This window comes from Rosa rugosa, chromosome 6, assembly GCF_958449725.1.
Source record: "Rosa rugosa chromosome 6, drRosRugo1.1, whole genome shotgun sequence".
Classification (NCBI taxonomy): Eukaryota; Viridiplantae; Streptophyta; class Magnoliopsida; order Rosales; family Rosaceae; genus Rosa; species Rosa rugosa.
This window is the reverse complement of record NC_084825.1, coordinates 12,052,214-12,069,173: the sequence shown is the minus strand read 5'-3', so window position 1 is coordinate 12,069,173 and position 16,960 is coordinate 12,052,214. Positions and strand designations below refer to the sequence as shown.

Sequence of the window (16,960 nt, the reverse complement as noted above, 5' to 3'; positions counted from 1 at the left end):
AATTTGGGCATAATACTTCCCTATCTTGACAACGATACGTACGCTTGCGTAAATGTGTATCAAGTCAAGTAGGAACAATCTCCCTAGTTAGTATGTCATCCGAACCAGGTAAAACACGATCCACCACCAGATTTGGAGAGGCTTCTCTCATGTGTAGTCCTCCCCTTTTTCTCGGGTGAGTCTAGAGAATCAGAGCCCCAGACGCTTTCCCAAAGCAGGCTAGCAAAACCAGGAGGTAGGGAGGGCTTTGTGGATTTCAAACTCCGCATATAAACCCCTTGAGTAGTTGGACTTGGCTGAAGAGGGGATGGTACCACCAGAGGTGGTACTTGTGCAACAGTTGCGGTCCATTTTCTTTTTTTTAATAGTCCATTTTACACTTAGAACCAAATAAGATAAATAATTCAAAATTTACTAACTGAATTATTTAAAATTGAAATTCCAAAATCTACAAGTCGTCAATGAATAATTTTCAGACATATAAGATTAAATGTGTTCCCATGAAATCAATATACCTAAGATGTAGGTATAGAAATATCGACTACTTATATACCTACATTATAGGATGAAAAACATTAGAACAAAAATTCAAACATTATTGCTTCAATTCTATCTATATAGTAGATACTTATAGTTGTATAGTAGAGATTTGACCTACCTAGACATACAAAGTAGGAAAAAAAAAACGTAGAATATATTACGAATCTAGTCAAAATGTACAAATATGTACATACAAAATCTTTTTTATTTTTATCTTTTTTTATTTTTTTTTATTTTTTTGAGTTGAAAAGGTCAATCCCATTATGTCATTTCAGCAAGCAGTACAATAATGACTTGCCCAGAGAACTGTCAGTAGAAGCCATTACATAGAGCACACAACCCTAGCACACCCCTCACACGAGTAGACTACTTAGCATACTCCAACCACACCCAGTTTTTTTGATTAAGCGCAAAAACAAGAAACTAAATAACCCTGAAATGAAATAAAACTACCTATAAGGCTACTTGTTTCTTGTCGATCTTCCCTACTCAAAAATAAGAAAACAATAAATCCATCATCTTTTCTTGAAAAAAACCCAGAACTAAAAGAAAAAATACAAAGTTAAAAATTATATGAGTCCACTCTATCAAAACCCACACTAAGACCAAGGCCCAGAAAGGAGCCCAAAAGAGCCAGCTTTGAGCAACCCTAGCAGCCATCTTCCTTGTAAAAGCCCACACGGCCCAACTAGGGCAAAACCTAGCAAGGTCAGGGACTTGGACGTCCTCAACCGTAGTCCAACCATCGCTACCACTGTAATACCCCGAAAAATCCAAATTAAATTATGTGGATTTTTAGAAATGATTTCACGATAGTGGGAGCGAGTACGAGGCTCGGAGGAATTGTGGAATTAGTTCGAACGATTAATTTTCGAAAAACGAACGTTATTTAGGGGGTCTCAAAAAGTGACTTTTTATACATTGGGAATTTGGGAAAACTTCCTTCATGAAAGTTGTAGAGGACATTAAACCGAGTGCGTGCATATGTGGTACGTAAAAATCGGAGTTCGTATGCGAAAGTTATAAGCAAAATATGAAAGTTACTGTTTATGGTAGATTGGTATAAATTTGAAATGTTACTGTAGCCAGGTAACTTTTCTTTCTTTTCTCTCTCCTTCCCCCGTGCTCTCTCAGTCTCTCTCTTCTGCAACTCTCTCTTTCTCTCTTCTGCAACCTCCTCTTTCACCACCTCTAGACCACCAAATGGCGAGCTGCGAGCATCGATAGACTCGTCTCTTCCTCCTTATCACGCATGTGGGAGTTGTTTACGACGATTTGGCCGGAAATGTGGAGATCGAAGCCAACATTTTTACTGTAGCAAATTAGTCAACGCCGATTTCCGGCCACCTCCAGTCATAAACCCAGGTCCATTAGAAGCGCCTTAAGCCGCTCTTCATGCTCGCCAAGTCTCATAACCCAGATCGAAGCATGGAGGAAGAAAGCATAATTGGAAAATTTCACTGTACATCGGAGTGCTTAATTGTTCGGCTACTTCAAGGTATTTTCTGACTTTGTCACAGTTGAGAAAGTGATTGGAAATGTTGAGATGATGCTGTGGATGAAATTTGGTGGCCAGAGGAGGTGGTTGACCGCCGCGTTGACCGCCGTTGACCGCCCACTGACCGCCGCTTGTGGCGGCGTATTCGACCATATTTTGAGTTTTTATTATCTAGGTGATGATCTACGCATCCTTACGAGCGTTTTGATATATTACAAGGTCATTTTAGAAAACGTTGATAAATAGTGAATTTATGTTTTGACGTTACTATTTAACGTTTTTACGTTTTATCTTCGGTTTACGATCTGTGAGGATCTGACCATCGGTTTTACTTCAAATTTGGATATGATGATCTTATGACTGTCCCAGTGGCTTTGTGTGGTCATGGGCGAAGATCCGACCGTTGGATCTTCGTATAAATGTAAAACAATGATTCGGAAGGCGATTCGTGAGAATCCGACCGTCAGATTTTCGTATAATTTTATGGAGATGTTTGTTAGAGTGATTCAAGAAGATCTGACCATTGGATCTTTGTGATAATTTTGGAGGATGATCCTAAGGGCGATCCGTGAGGATCCGACCGTTGGATCATCGTATAATTTTGATCCGACCGTTGGATCATCGTATAATTTTGATCCGACCGTTGGATCATCGTATAATTAGGATCCGACCGTTGGATCATCGTATAAATTCGATCTGACCGTTGGATCATCATTAAATTAGAATCCGACCGTTGGATTTCCGTATATGTGTGGTTTATGAATGATTGCTAAGTTAAGATCGTATCTGACTAGGTGATTGACGGTTTGAGTTGGTGGACGATTGTGGATCGTATTTTGAGCTGAATTGAAGACGCAGCGGGATTATCGAGGTGAGTAAACCTCACGTGGTTCATATTACGAACCCAATACAATTAATTGCTTTATTTTGTTGCAATCATATGAACTATTGTTGGTGTTACTAGACATTCCTGTGTGAATGTCTGTATATATATTATTACGTGAAATAATATGTATTGTTGGAGTTGTGTTGAGTTATTGTTGAGAAACAACATATTGTGAGAGGTATTGAGTTTATTGTTGAGAAACAATATATTGTGAGAGGTATTGAGTTTATTGTTGAGAAACAATATATTGTGAGAGGTGTTGAGTTTTATTGTTGAGGAACAATAAATTGTTGTGATCTGTGGAGATCACTAGGTCACGAGGTGACCATGGCATCTATTAGTGAATCACGCTCTCGTACCGGGCTGGTGGTTATTAATAGTATTAAATCGTAATCACGTCTGTGGCCGGACGAGTGGTTACGTTCAGTTAGAGCTCTAGTCTGTCTGCCAAATGTGGAGTGACCTTATGAGTGAAATTGAGAGTAACTCATAAGTGTCAATATATATATGGTAACCTTATGAGGGAAATTGAGAGTAACTCATAAGGGTCTATATATATATATGAGTCTGTCTACCAAATGTTGGGAAATCTTATGAGCGAATTTGAGAGTAACTCATAAGTGTCTATATATATATATATATGAGAGTGAGCGATCTTATGAGCTAAATTGAGAGTAACTCATAAGTGTATATATATATATATGAGAGTGAGTGATCTTATGAGCTAAATTGAGAGTAACTCATAAGTGTCTATATATATATATGAGAGTGAGAAAGTAACGTGGGTTTGTGGTGGTCTTGTAATTTAATAAATCAACAGTTCTTTCTTGTTTACTCATACTAGCTGTCAAAAGCTTACCGGGTTTTGTGTTGTTGCAACTCCCGGTACACTATTCAAATTGTGTAGCGGGTAATCCTACAGGACAGGAGAACCAGGACGGTGACCGTGCGGTTAGAGCAATTGTTAGAGTTTTACAGCAATTGTAAGTTGTGAGGTGTGTTATGCTCATTTAGAGCTTTACAATATTGCTTGTGAGAGTGAATTGTAATAATGAACTCGAGGTTTCGAGATTTGGAGTTTGTGTACCTTGTGGTGAGATTATATTGAGAAAAAAATTCAGAACGTTTATTTGATTAAGTGGTTTAATTCATGTTTCGGATTTGAATTTATTATTCAAAATTCGGGGCGTGACAGTTTGGTATCAGAGCGTAAGGTACATATTTGGTGATAATCAGTACCTCCCGAGTGATGGCCCGTCTGCAGCGGATCCCCATCATATACTCTTCGGTACTGGTAAAATCATTGGGTATGTCTTAGTATGGGGTCTAGACAACGTGTAAGTCCGTAGGACGGTAGAGTTGTCTACTAAGTTCGTATTAGAATAAGTTTAGTTTCCGCGAGTTGTGATCTTCGAGGAATAGGAACCTCTGGATTTAACTCTGATGAGTCGGTGAGGTAGAGGTCGAGTCTGATGTAGGGACATGACCTTTCTATGGAGACAGTTGAGGATGAGGTGGAGGCATTAGAGGTTGAGTTGCCTAGTCTACCTGTAGTTGATGTGATGGATGTTATTCTTGGGTTGAACTCTGATGAGTCGGTGAGGTAGAGGTAGAGGTTGACTTATGGAAAGATTGATATGACCTCGTGATAGGATTGACTGTGAAGAGACATTGTGTTGATGTATGAGCTTAGGTAATAACGTTGTTTTCAACTCTAGGAGTGCTAGGGTTGTATAACTAATTTATGAGGCCAGATACTGTTGTGAGGACAGATTATGGATTATGACGTGGTTAGTGTGAAGTGCTATAATCACAGAATTTTGACCCACTAGATGTTGACTTACCACCAAATGAGCAGTGAGGTGATTCGTGGGTGAGATACTGAGTGTGGTACCAGTATCGATTAGTGGATGCTAAGATGGTACATATTGCTTGTTGAAGCAATTGATAGATGGAGTGATCGAGATTTTTTTTAGAGTTGTAAGTGTAACTCTAAAGATGTGGGTTTTTCCTAGCTAACTCAGGAAGTGTTTAGCTTTATTAATCCCTAATTCTAGCGACGAAATTATTGTGTTTGGTTTGACTCAGAGGATACTAGCTTGACCTCTGTGTGACTTAATTGATTGCTAGGTTTTGAATGATTGTTTGTGATAAATCATTTTGAAAGATGTGTGCAGCAGAGTCTCGATGGTTTTGAAAAGAGTATTAAGTGACCAAGGTTCGATCCTTGGTGTTGTTGTGGTTAAACAAAAAAAGAAAAAGAAAACATGCACACAATCTTATTGATTTTATATTACAAAAAGGGAAACGAGGACTATGCTATACTAAGCCTAGTCAGCAGCTCCGGATGGGTTGAGGCTGAGCTCAAGAGAAACGTTTGAGCCACTGTGGTAACCGCCTGAGCCACCAGAATAGTAACCAAAAGCGCTACCTTCCTCGGAAGTAGCCTTCAGGTTACCAAAGACGTCCTCGCCGTGCACGGGGAACAGAGGAAGAGTTTGAACCTCCTGGTGATCTCCTCCTCGTTGTTGCAGGGATGTTTGTCCTCCTGTTGTGCCAAAAGAGTTGTACTGGTATTAGTGTTGAAGTGTGAGGAAGAATACGAAACAAAATTTAAGTAAATAAATCCTTCATTACCAGTAGAATAGGTGGAACCAAAGTTGAGATCAATGGATCTACCATCATCAGTAGAACTAGTGGACCCAAAATTGATGTCAATGGATCCACCAGCTGGCCCAAAATTGATGTCGATGGATCCACCAGCACCAGTAGAACCAGTGGACCCAAAATTGAGATCAATGGATCTACCAGTACCAAGAGAACTAGTTCTCATGGGCACTGGAGCAGCCTGATTACACCTATTCATCTGCTTCTCTCGAGCCCTGACGTTCTGGAACCAAAAGTAAATGTTCTTACCCTCAACATACCCATACTGGTTCAGCTGGAGACAGATCTCGTGAATCTGCTCTGTAGTTGGGCACTTAAATCCCTTGACATAGTAAAGATCCTTGAGGATTCTTATTTGTTCTGGAGTAGGAATCCACCTGGTACGGCTTCGCCAGAAATCCATGTTGGCACTACTTCCAGCTGCTTGGGTGTTTCCTCCCTCCTCTGTTGGTTGCTGTTGTTGTGGTTCCATTTGTTGCGGGGTTTGGAGCTCCATTAGTTGCAGAGTTCGTGGCTCTTGGGTCATGGGGTGAGAGGATGTGGAAATCGAGGAATACATGGTTTAGTGTTTGAGGGAGATTTTGTTAGAAGGATTGGAGTTGTTGAACTGGTGATTGGAGATCTGAGATTCTCAGAGGAAAGATGAGATCGAATCTTCAAATGGAAGAAAAGATCTGAGAAAGAAGGATTGAAGATTTGGAGGAAAAGATTGAAGATCTGAAAGTTCAGAGGAAAGATGGGATTGAATCAACTAGATGGGAGAGAAGATCAGAAGAGAAGGATTGAAATTGATGAAGAAAGGATTTGAGTTTCGAGAGGAAGGCTGCAGAGTTTGAGAGAGAATGGCTGGGGAAAATTTATTTTCTTTGGTGTGAACAGTTTTTCTCCAGGATGCACCTATTTATAGAACGAGGTGAGCAGATCTCCACCGTTGGATGGACGATCTCTGAGATTCAATCCACGCGTTGGATTAAAGTCGCCCCGAAACCCGGAAAAGCTGTTGGCGCGTGGAGAGCGTGTAAGGGGACCGAGGGAATCTCGAGGCGCTGTGGCAGACAGCTGTAGCCGAAAGCAGATTTGACTGCCGTAAATCACGGAAGGGATAAGCCGTGACACAAGTGGGCCGTACTTGGGCCTGTCTCGGATCAAGGCATCACTGTAGCTGTGGGTGGAGGCCTGATGGGCCGAGTTTCAGAAACAGTTTTGGACATGATGGGCCGAGTTTCTGAAACAGTTTTGGATGAGTTGGGCCGGATTTCTGTAACAGTTTTGGATACGTTGGGCTGGGTTTCTGCAACAGTCTTGGATGTTTTGGGCCGAATTGTTTAAACAGTTGAAACAGTTGGTTTAAATAAAAGGATTTGTATGGATAATAACGTGAGCAGCCGTGCTCGAGTGGTTGAGTGTACAGTTCGTGTACAAGAGGTCTGAGGTTCGAACCTCGCCTCTCGTTTATTTTTATTATGTTCGTTATGACATAATAAGTATAAAATTTGTACACATTATATTAAGCACAGCTTGTGCTCCAGTGGTTGGGGGACAAAGGTTTCGTGCGGCAGGTTGAGGTTTCGAACCTTGCCTTCCCCGTTATTTTATTTATGTCGCTTATGACATAATAAATATAACACGTGAGCATATATTAATGAAGGCAGCTCTTGCTTCAGTGGTTGGGAGCAAAACCTTCGTGTTCGAGGTCGGGAGTTCGAACCTTACCTCTTACAAATATTTTTGGATCTCGTATATGCTTGATATACGGACGTGTATACGGTATGTACGGTATACATACGTATATACGGTCTGTACGGTATGTATACGTATATACAGTTGTACAGTATGCATACGTATATACGGTCTGTACGGTATACATACGTATATACAGTTGTACGGTATGCATACGTATATACGGTCTGTACGGTATGCATACGTATATACGGTATGTACAATTTCATACCGTAGCCGAGCTGGAAGTTGGTGGGCCGATTGGTAGGCCCAAATAGTAAGCCCAATTGTTCGGCCCGATTGGTAGGCCCAATTGTTCGGCCCGAATGGTAGGCCCAAATGGTAGGCCCAAATGTTAAGCCCAATCGTTCGGCCCGAATAGTAGGCCCAAATGTTAAACCCAAAGTGGTTTGGGCCAGTTCGAAATGTGGATGGTTCGGTTTCTTCGGCTCAATTGGCCAGCCTTAATGCTTAGCCCAAGGATTGAGCAAGCCCAAGTCATCATCACTGGGTCACATGTTTTATTGGCGTGCTTTGGAGAATGATTTGTTTTGAGTGATGCTAATTGAGTAGCGAAACGCTTTGTGGGAGTGTTTACTGTGCTTGTATGCCAGTACAGGGTGAAGATCTATGTGAGGATCTATGAGATAATCTCTGTGAAGATCTAAGTAATGATCTATGTGATGATCCATGTGATGATTTTGTGTAATTGATGTGGAGTGATGTTGAGCAGTTGTGTTGTGAGTTTACGTTTGTGATGAAAGGATTTAGTGGCCATAGGAATGTATTTTTATACAAAGGGCAGAGGCTTTGTAGATTACTACAGATTTGGAAAAGATGGAGATTCTATAGTTAGGTCAACCTTAATCGAGAGGAATTGACTTACGCTTAAATTTCGGGACGAAATTTCTTTAAGGAGGGTAGATTGTAATACCCCGAAAAATCCAAATTAAATTATGTGGATTTTTAGAAATGATTTCACGATAGTGGGAGCGAGTACGAGGCTCGGAGGAATTGTGGAATTAGTTCGAACGATTAATTTTCGAAAAACGAACGTTATTTAGGGGGTCTCAAAAAGTGACTTTTTATACATTGGGAATTTGGGAAAACTTCCTTCATGAAAGTTGTAGAGGACATTAAACCGAGTGCGTGCATATGTGGTACGTAAAAATCGGAGTTCGTATGCGAAAGTTATAAGCAAAATATGAAAGTTACTGTTTATGGTAGATTGGTATAAATTTGAAATGTTACTGTAGCCAGGTAACTTTTCTTTCTTTTCTCTCTCCTTCCCCCGTGCTCTCTCAGTCTCTCTCTTCTGCAACTCTCTCTTTCTCTCTTCTGCAACCTCCTCTTTCACCACCTCTAGACCACCAAATGGCGAGCTGCGAGCATCGATAGACTCGTCTCTTCCTCCTTATCACGCATGTGGGAGTTGTTTACGACGATTTGGCCGGAAATGTGGAGATCGAAGCCAACATTTTTACTGTAGCAAATTAGTCAACGCCGATTTCCGGCCACCTCCAGTCATAAACCCAGGTCCATTAGAAGCGCCTTAAGCCGCTCTTCATGCTCGCCAAGTCTCATAACCCAGATCGAAGCATGGAGGAAGAAAGCATAATTGGAAAATTTCACTGTACATCGGAGTGCTTAATTGTTCGGCTACTTCAAGGTATTTTCTGACTTTGTCACAGTTGAGAAAGTGATTGGAAATGTTGAGATGATGCTGTGGATGAAATTTGGTGGCCAGAGGAGGTGGTTGACCGCCGCGTTGACCGCCGTTGACCGCCCACTGACCGCCGCTTGTGGCGGCGTATTCGACCATATTTTGAGTTTTTATTATCTAGGTGATGATCTACGCATCCTTACGAGCGTTTTGATATATTACAAGGTCATTTTAGAAAACGTTGATAAATAGTGAATTTATGTTTTGACGTTACTATTTAACGTTTTTACGTTTTATCTTCGGTTTACGATCTGTGAGGATCTGACCATCGGTTTTACTTCAAATTTGGATATGATGATCTTATGACTGTCCCAGTGGCTTTGTGTGGTCATGGGCGAAGATCCGACCGTTGGATCTTCGTATAAATGTAAAACAATGATTCGGAAGGCGATTCGTGAGAATCCGACCGTCAGATTTTCGTATAATTTTATGGAGATGTTTGTTAGAGTGATTCAAGAAGATCTGACCATTGGATCTTTGTGATAATTTTGGAGGATGATCCTAAGGGCGATCCGTGAGGATCCGACCGTTGGATCATCGTATAATTTTGATCCGACCGTTGGATCATCGTATAATTTTGATCCGACCGTTGGATCATCGTATAATTAGGATCCGACCGTTGGATCATCGTATAAATTCGATCTGACCGTTGGATCATCATTAAATTAGAATCCGACCGTTGGATTTCCGTATATGTGTGGTTTATGAATGATTGCTAAGTTAAGATCGTATCTGACTAGGTGATTGACGGTTTGAGTTGGTGGACGATTGTGGATCGTATTTTGAGCTGAATTGAAGACGCAGCGGGATTATCGAGGTGAGTAAACCTCACGTGGTTCATATTACGAACCCAATACAATTAATTGCTTTATTTTGTTGCAATCATATGAACTATTGTTGGTGTTACTAGACATTCCTGTGTGAATGTCTGTATATATATTATTACGTGAAATAATATGTATTGTTGGAGTTGTGTTGAGTTATTGTTGAGAAACAACATATTGTGAGAGGTATTGAGTTTATTGTTGAGAAACAATATATTGTGAGAGGTATTGAGTTTATTGTTGAGAAACAATATATTGTGAGAGGTGTTGAGTTTTATTGTTGAGGAACAATAAATTGTTGTGATCTGTGGAGATCACTAGGTCACGAGGTGACCATGGCATCTATTAGTGAATCACGCTCTCGTACCGGGCTGGTGGTTATTAATAGTATTAAATCGTAATCACGTCTGTGGCCGGACGAGTGGTTACGTTCAGTTAGAGCTCTAGTCTGTCTGCCAAATGTGGAGTGACCTTATGAGTGAAATTGAGAGTAACTCATAAGTGTCAATATATATATGGTAACCTTATGAGGGAAATTGAGAGTAACTCATAAGGGTCTATATATATATATGAGTCTGTCTACCAAATGTTGGGAAATCTTATGAGCGAATTTGAGAGTAACTCATAAGTGTCTATATATATATATATATGAGAGTGAGCGATCTTATGAGCTAAATTGAGAGTAACTCATAAGTGTATATATATATATATGAGAGTGAGTGATCTTATGAGCTAAATTGAGAGTAACTCATAAGTGTCTATATATATATATGAGAGTGAGAAAGTAACGTGGGTTTGTGGTGGTCTTGTAATTTAATAAATCAACAGTTCTTTCTTGTTTACTCATACTAGCTGTCAAAAGCTTACCGGGTTTTGTGTTGTTGCAACTCCCGGTACACTATTCAAATTGTGTAGCGGGTAATCCTACAGGACAGGAGAACCAGGACGGTGACCGTGCGGTTAGAGCAATTGTTAGAGTTTTACAGCAATTGTAAGTTGTGAGGTGTGTTATGCTCATTTAGAGCTTTACAATATTGCTTGTGAGAGTGAATTGTAATAATGAACTCGAGGTTTCGAGATTTGGAGTTTGTGTACCTTGTGGTGAGATTATATTGAGAAAAAAATTCAGAACGTTTATTTGATTAAGTGGTTTAATTCATGTTTCGGATTTGAATTTATTATTCAAAATTCGGGGCGTGACAACCACCATCGAGGACCAAACTCTGCACTAGATCACGGCCAACCTTGTCCCGACCAACAACGACGGTGTCAATAATGGACATGTCAGTGCCTTCGCTGAGAGAACTCCACCATTCCACCAAACCATCACTGCTGTCATCCAAACCTAAAGGTCTGCCACCTCCTGTTGGAGAAGCACGATCCAGCCAATCTAGATCCCACCAGTCCCTATCACCAATAGCGGATTGCCAACCATCTCGGGGTGCCTTCGAGCAATCCGCCCCAAGCATCAACCCATCTCCGATCCTCCCAACCTGAGGATCACTGAATTAGAACCAATCTAACCAAACTGGCTCCCGATCTCTATCCCCACAAACCTCATTCGTGAGGGCAGCCAAAAGCAAGAGACCATAGCTTATGTACACGAGGAAATGCCAAGCAAGCCCGTTGTCAACCCTGAGGAAAAGATGAGAGAGAGGTGAAAAACCCTGCTTAATCGCAGGTATAAGACCACCACCAAAGAGAAAACCCTCTAGTGAGGTCAGAGAAGAAAACATCCTTTGGAAAATTATTACTTGTAGAATTTTTTTTTTTTTATGTCGACAGAGATGTACATATAAAACCTATACTTAATTAAAAGATAAAAGGTATGAAAGAGAAAGTGGGAGATAATGAGAGAACTTTATATATAGAGATATAGAGAAACTTGATGACACGCCCTGATTTTCAAGCACAAATAATAAATCAAATAAACAAACAAAATATACTGGGCGTGATGATTCAAACATCAATCCTAAACATCAGAAAAATTTTCTTTTTAAAAAAGAGAGTACTACAATGTTTCGGACTCACAATGTCAATATAGACTCATTCTTTAGAGTCATATATTACATTACATAAGTTTACGAATTAAATTGCATTAACAAAATAATAAGTAAATGCTTCCTTAGAGCTTGCTACAAACGGAAGTCTGAAAAAGGTCAAGGCAACAAAATTAGCTTCCGAACAAATACAATTGCGACAGCAACCCTCCTACGTCAGCCACGACCACTCTAACCTGCAAGATCAACCCTTACACCATTGAATAGTGCACTGGGTTGCAACAACAAACCCGGTAAGCTTTTGACAGCTCGCATGAGTAAGCTTGAACCACAATAGTAGACCGGAATAATAAAGTCAACCAATCCTAATAATATAGTAACCTCTGCATATAATTTAGTTCAAGTGATCACATGAAGGTAAAACAATATAAAGAAATAGTAATCCCTGCAGATATTTAGTTCAGGCTAGGGAGATTACTTTAAAATCAATCAATTCAGAAAATAGTAATCTCTGCATATAAGCGAGAAGTTTTAAATACACACCCCTAATTACTTAATACACACTCCTTACTCAATACACCTACCATTTAATTTCTCATTCTAATATTTTACTAAATACACAACCTAAATTACCTAAAATATCCTTAAACTAAAAAACCATGAAATACACTATTATTTAACTACATTAAGGCTACTATTTAATTTGATTAGTATATATAATTGACCATATTAATTACCTGAATTAGTTATTGGGAAAACCATAAAGATTCACTATTGTTCCCTTCAAATAGATGCTTAGAAATAGGTTTTGTATTATTTTAGTTCTCATTCACCAAACACGGAAACACCCTATTGATCAAGTATAAAATTTTGAGTCAAACATTCAACCAAAATTGTATCAGTAGTTTCTCCACAATGGAAAAACTACGAAGTTGTCATTGGATGGTCAAACAAAATAACAATTACAAAGTTTTATACCTGTGATGTGATGTTTTATGTTAGATAATAAATTGACTAATCATAATTTTTAGGAAAAAAAATGAACTAAAAAGTGAGAGTAAAGCGATATATGTTTTAAAAACACTTAATGCCATTGATTTTAAAATTCTAAATTATATGGTTTCTCACCCCATTTAATTACAATTTATTTAAGAAAAATTTAAATTAGATGGTTTCTAACTTTATTCTTGTTTTAAATGAGGATGCCATTTATAGAAGTTCATTGTGTTTATAATTATAGAATAATATAAGGAAGATATGATTATTATTATTTTTCTTCTAATACATAGATGCGTATTTTAGTCATTTAATCTACCTATAAAATCTAATTTGAAATATAAAATAATAGGGATGTGTATTAAGTAGTTTGGGGTGTGTATTTAAAATTTCTCATAATTTAGTTCAAGAGATTACGTAAGAAAACAAACAATTCAATACTAGAAATAAACTAGAAATCAATACACATTTATCCATTTATAACTCTAATCACCACAACATCAATCTCAACATTAATCACTCACGTCCTTTACACAAGATCAGCCACATCATTTACACAAAATCATCACACAGATCACCACACTGGTTATCACATAATATTGTTTCCTCAACTCCAACAACCTCAAAATAGTAGCGAAACCAATTCCAAAATAATATGTTCTCATCTCAAAACCATCATCAAAATCGTACACAATTAAATCAAAGCTCAAACTGCCAAAAATCTCTTTTCTTTCAAATTCCATTTATTTTCCTCAACATCACATCGCACAACAAAAATGAACAACACGCCCAATTCCACCAAGATATATATTTTTCATGTACACACACACACACACACTCACACACACACTCACGTAGTCATCCACTCAGGGATGCCACTAATACCAACTATAATTTTACAAATTATACTTTTCGAAAATCATTTTATATTAAAACATTGTTTTAACTTACCCATGAACCATTGTTGATCAAGTTCATATATTAAAAAAATAATTATTATTTCGATAAATACGATTTTGCATGCTAACAATTAAATCTACTAAATTAAAACATAACTAATTTATCAACCGAAACACCATGAGATTTACTCACCTCTAATTCCAGCTGCGTCTTCTTCAACAGCCAAGATCCCACACAATCACAAAATGTTCGCTCAATACAATTCCGTCAAGTAGGGCTGGGCATTTTAGCCCGTAAGCCCGAAAATCCAAACCGGCTCGTACGGTCCGGGCCCCTTTTTTTTTTTTTTGGTGAAACGGTCCTGGTTCGGGCCTAGGTTTTCAAAAAACGGTTCGAGCCCGGGCTTAGAGATTTGAAAAGAAAAAGTCCCGCCAGGCCCGGATTAGTTAAATAAGAGACATGTGTCTCTATGTGACTGAACCGTTCAGTTAAAAAAAAGGAACTTAGGTGTACCTCCCCACACCATATTACTCTCTTCTACTATATAATTCCTAACCCTAATCTCTTTCTTTTCTCCACTCTGCCGCACAAAGCACAAAGAGAGAACTCTCCTCTTTGTTCTTCTTCTAAAGTTCTCTCATGATTCCTATCCCTACTCTCTTGCCTCTCTTCACTCGATCTTTACTCTGCCACACAAGAGTTTTCTCTATCTTGTTCTTCTAAAGTTCTCACATGATGCTCTGAGATGGGGTCATGATTCTGTCGCAATCGAGGATAGAGAGGGGAGATCGACTAAGGTGAGACGCGGCTTGGAATCTTGGATTAGTAAAGGGCCAACAGCGGGGTTTTGAGCTATGAAGATTACCTAGCTTCTGAGTAAAAGACGGCTTGGAATTTCTAGATTTTACTTAACATGCCTAGATCTGGAATTATTGTATACTGATATGAAGATGTGTTATTTGTATCAATTTTTTTTTTATATGGAAAAAAAAATGAGAGGTCCTAACCCAGAAAGTGACATTTCTCTAATTAAGTTCAGTGAGGATTTGTTTAGTTTCTTAGCTGTTGGTATCAAAGATAAACAACTCATTATAGAGGATGGAGCCATGTAAAGCATCTCATTGTTCTTATTTTTTTCCCTTTTTTTTTTACCAATTTTCAGAAATTTTGTAGAATGGGCTACAATATGGAAATAGACAGAAAAACATGTATTTTGGGCCCGCAAGCCTGAAAGTCCGGCCCGAAATGAAACGGGCCGGTCCTTGTTGGGTGTAAAACGGGTTTTGGGCCCTAACCGTAAAAAAGGGTCGGGCTCGGGCCCAGCAAAAATCTTATTGGACCCGGCCCGTGCCCAGCCCTGTCGTCAAATACCTAATCACATACGGTCTCAACGCAGCACACAAATCACAAAACACAATTATAAGACGATCCAACAGTTGGATCCTCATCTGAGACCATCCAACGTCTTCGGAACATGTCTACGATCAATACAATCAAAACCACAAGTCGATCGGACGGTCTAATCCTCACGGATCGAAAACCGAAACGAATCGAAACTGTAAAAACCCTAACTTAATCATGCAATCTCCAAAATTACGTGTTGTATATCAAAATGCTCGTATCGACGAGTAGATCGAAATCAGGATTAGAAACTGTCCCTAGGGTGGTCGAAAGCCGCCACAAAGGGCCTCCACAGACGGCGGCGGCACTGTTGTCAACCACCGAGTTGGGCGGCGGAACCTATGCCAAAATCTTCTTCTCAACATGCCCAACAACATTCACAATTAGCACAAAGTCTAAATCAAAGTAGAGAAGCCCGAAAAATATCTCAACCATGGCTAGATCGGAAAATTGCCCAATTTTCCGATCACCCTTGCTTGTCCGTCCATGCTTCACTTCTGCTCAAGCCACTTGGAGAGCATGATCACCATCTTCAAAGGGTTCCAAAATGTCAGGTCACGAAGCTTGGGATGGCCGAACGGCGGAGATATCGCCGTTGACCAAAAACTGGGTTTTGGATCGGGGATTTCCAGCTGCCGCATCTAGGGGCTGAGATAGGTGGAGAAGTTACCACAAATCAACAGAGGAGGAAGAGGCGAAGCTAACAAGCCCGGTGGTGTGGTCTATGGTGGCCGAACGGCGAGGATATGGCCGGAAGAAGAGAGAGAGGGGTTTCTGGCTCAGAGGGAGAGAGAGAGAGAGAGGTTGGGTTTCCAAATTTGGAAATTCGGTCCTTCTTTGCAATTTTTGAAAATTTCGTCCTTTATACAAAAATGTAAAGTTTTTCCAAAAGCAATAACTTCTTCATACGAACTCCGATTTTTGTGTTCCACATACATATACACGAACTCGTATCGACATGCTCTACAACTGTCGTGAAGGAAGTTTTCACAGAATCCTAACATATAAAAAAGTCAACTTTTGAATCGAAGCATTTCGAGCGAATAATCGTCTAAAATACTTTCACCTCAACCTGGAACTACGTACTCGTGCCAAAGATCACCGAATAAATTCTGGGAAATCCTTGAAAAATAATAATGAATTTCTGGGGTATTACACTTGAACTTTTTAAAACTTGTGAAATCTTACCTATAAATAAGGCATGTAAATGTGAAATAAAAATGTCTAATCAAATTCTAGGACAAATCTTACCTATAACACCATAATCAATTTTATATCAAAGATAAGCAAAAAATTCTTACCAAGTCTTTAATAAAGGTAGCTGCGAATTGAAGAATCACATTAGTAAGACCTAAAAACGAACTAAGAAGGGAGAAGCCACAGAAAAAATACAGATATGAGAGAAAAAGAAATAAACAAAGAAATGAGAAGTATGTGTTGCAAAGAAGATATGCATGGAAGAAGGAGAAAAAAGAGTTGATTCAGTAGAAAAATGAAGAAGGAGGAGGAGGAGGAGAAGGTGGAAATACGTAATAGGCAAGATCAAGGAAGAATTATGTCTTAATATAAATAGGTTCCTTTTTTTTTTTTTTTTGAGGGAAACGGAATCAAGTTCCATTAATAATAACTACCTCTCTTGGACAAGTTAGAGGAATTCAAAAATTTCTCATATTACAACTCGATGCACAAATAAGCTTGTAAAGAGCAGAGCTCCCAAAAACAAAATAAAAAATCAAAATAAACCAAACTAGAAAATGAAAATGTAAAAAGTAAAAAATGCTACACCTATCCAACCCTAATCAAAGC

The 16,960-nt window shown here is 39.1% G+C and overlaps 2 long non-coding RNA genes across 2 annotated transcripts; both read left to right on the top strand.

The window, feature by feature from the left end:
- The first annotated feature begins 1,439 nt into the window (after window positions 1-1,439).
- On the top strand, window positions 1,440-4,477 carry LOC133718618 (uncharacterized). The gene is made up of 3 exons (XR_009850417.1): window positions 1,440-2,038; window positions 2,833-2,909; window positions 3,832-4,477. It is a non-coding gene; the product is annotated as an uncharacterized LOC133718618 (long non-coding RNA).
- Window positions 4,478-6,539: 2,062 nt separating this feature from the next.
- LOC133718005 (uncharacterized) lies at window positions 6,540-11,040 on the top strand. The gene is made up of 3 exons (XR_009850061.1): window positions 6,540-8,979; window positions 9,774-9,850; window positions 10,773-11,040. It is a non-coding gene; the product is annotated as an uncharacterized LOC133718005 (long non-coding RNA).
- The last annotated feature ends 5,920 nt before the right edge of the window (window positions 11,041-16,960 follow it).